Here is a 2,861-nt window from a genome sequence, read left to right as displayed (position 1 = left end):
AGCTTGTTTAAAAATGTGCTTTGTGGAGTTGATTTTTATTGCCTTTCAGTATTTATATGCTGCTCAGTCAGCTAAGGATGCAATATGCGAATAAACACAGTTTACTAACTTGCCCAAGGAACTCTGTCAGCCTCAGGGAATAATGGAACCACCTTCTCTTCTAAAGAAGGGAAATTACAGTACAAGGCTCCACTTTTTCCGTACCATCAGTAAACTCTGGCCTTGCACCTCACATCTACATTACAGGCCAGCAGCAAAAGCCATTCTGCCCAAGGATCTGGTCTGGACTGAGATCAGACGCTCATTCAATTACATGCCATAACTGTTTTGTGGTTCAAATATTTATTAGAGAGATAGAGAGGTACCACCAATAGACACACTCCAGGACATCAGCATTGAGGTTGAATTGAGCTGTTTCACTCATTTAGCCCCAGAGCCAAATATTGGTCATACAGACTTTGGCCCCTACATGGTCCAATAACATGAAAACCCAAGGAGCCCAGTCACCAGCTATAATTGAGCCATGAATTAACTGTATAATGTCTAAGGTCCTATGTTGTTGTTTTTTGTGACTGTAAATTGAATACAGAAATACTGTTGGTTATATAATTCTTACAGTGGCAATTGTTTCCCTTAATTCACTATTGTTTATTTTCTAGCTATGGAGGTGGATGGAGGCGACGTGAAAGCATTGTTCAGGCGCAGCCAGGCCTTGGAGAAACTTGGGCAAGTAGACCAGGCAATAATTGATATTCGGAGGTGACTTGCTCTAGAACCAAAAAATAAAGTATTTCAAGAGGCCGTGAGAAACCTTGGAATTCGTGCTCAGGAAAAAGTCAGTCTTGTGGCAATTAGTCATGCTTGAGTTTTTAAATGTTGCTGTCTCCTTTAACAATCATTATAGCTCCAAATAAGAGAGAAATAAATGCAAATATTTCTATTTTTCTAGACTTCATTAAGTTTTCCAGTCAAAAGACTGTATAGAATGTGGCATGTACAGAGCATAGCAGTTTTCTGTGTCTAAATTGCAGTTGTATGTACTTTATAGCCAATGTCCTGTTCAAGTTAAACAAAGTGCTGACATACTGCAAGTCAATGCTCCTAATCTGTTGGGTTAATCTTAGTGCAAACTATTTTTTACTCCTGTGTACAGAGCATTTCCTGGATGTACATCTGTTTTACGCTGGATATATCTATCTATATATATATCTATATCTATGAAAAAATGGCAGAAAGGACCAGCACTCCGTGTTCAAAAAAGTTCAACGGTTTATTCAAAAACTCACAGTGTCTCCAACGTTTCGACCCTCTTTGGGGTCTTTATCAAGGATAAAATGCTGTGTATTACAAATCTTTAAATCTATATCTATAAATTATATCTATATATATCACACAGAAAGTGTGTGCAATGGAGTCCTACACGCTACTACACGATACATACGCTTGAGAAAGGGAACGGATGTGTCCCGAAACGTCGCGTGAGTGTGGATGGATATAGCGTTTATGCTGGACTTTTAACAGATAAGTGTCTTGATACAAATGACGCTGCTACTATGTTGTGAAGAATGCCATTTTGTGATACATTTTAACAAGCTAATAAAAGCTATGTTTTAAATATGGAGTGCGATCTGGTTGGACCAATATATATATCTATGTATATGTATAAAGGGTGTTTTTAATGCACACTTAAGAGGCAGAAAAGATGCTTTGCATACTGTTCACGACAGGAATTTGGGTGTATAAACAGTGGAACTATGGGCATAGCATACTCAGCACTGAATCAGTTGTAAAGGCTGATACATTAGATAGCTTTAAAGGACATGTAAACGCAAAAATGTAATCATTGAAAAGCCTCTATGAAATCTCTAAATACCTGCCACTCTGGTTGTTCAAAGGTTAACAGAAAGGCTGCAGCATCCCCTTAATCACTTAGGATTCCTTCTGCTCCTCTACCTCACTCAGCCCCCTTGGGAATTTCCTTTGGCTTATGGCTACAGTTCTTCTCAACTCATCCACGCTCCAGTCTAGCAGCCAATGAAGAGATGGCATTAGTGGTTCCCTTAGAAACTCTGCTTTAGCCGTCTGATCCTATTTTTAATTCCTAACTCCCTCTCCTAAGCTTAGAGCAGCGGTGTCCAAACTGCAGCCCGCGATCCATTTTTAATTGGCCCACAGCCAGGGCCGGATTACCCACAAGGCACCCTAGGCAGTTGCCTAGGGCCCGCCTGGTTTTAGGGGCCCAGGCCAATGGATGGATGACGATACTACTGGACTCCAGTGCCTTCTTAATACCCGACACGTGCTTTCTTTGGAGCAGACACTGCTGGCAGCTCCTTGTTTCCGGACAGAAGAGAACTGTTATCCATAAACCTCCGTCTTCGCATAACTCCCTCCCTCCTCTTAGTTCTCGTCCTTTCCTTCCCTACGCGCTCTCTCTCTCCTGCTCCTCCTGCTGGTTGCAAGGGGCACCAGCCAAGCTGCTGACGTCACAGCCCTCAGACGAGACATGGGGAGATGGGGGGGAGGGAGGCTAAGAGAGGAGGGACAGTCTGGACTCGGGAGAGCAGCGGGGAATAAAATGCGATTTACATTCTAGCTGGCGGAAAGGCAGTTCGGAAGATTAGTCGGCGAAGAAGGTGTTTAAATCGACGGGTGACTAATTCTCCCCGAATCAGAGCATGTGTCTCTGCCCTAACTGTAGTCACCATCTCCTGGGATAGATGAAGCAGAGTAAGAGAATTACAAAAGTTATAAATTGAAGGAAAACTGGGAAAATTATCATACCTAATACAGACTTGTGTTTTGTTATTTTAGAGCAACAGCACGAGGAATATGAACAAAACAGACATTGCAGCGCAGGA

The sequence above is a fragment of the Xenopus laevis genome, chromosome 3S (assembly GCF_017654675.1).
Source record: "Xenopus laevis strain J_2021 chromosome 3S, Xenopus_laevis_v10.1, whole genome shotgun sequence".
In the NCBI taxonomy this organism is placed as follows: domain Eukaryota; kingdom Metazoa; phylum Chordata; class Amphibia; order Anura; family Pipidae; genus Xenopus; species Xenopus laevis.
This window is presented reverse-complemented; position numbering follows the sequence as displayed.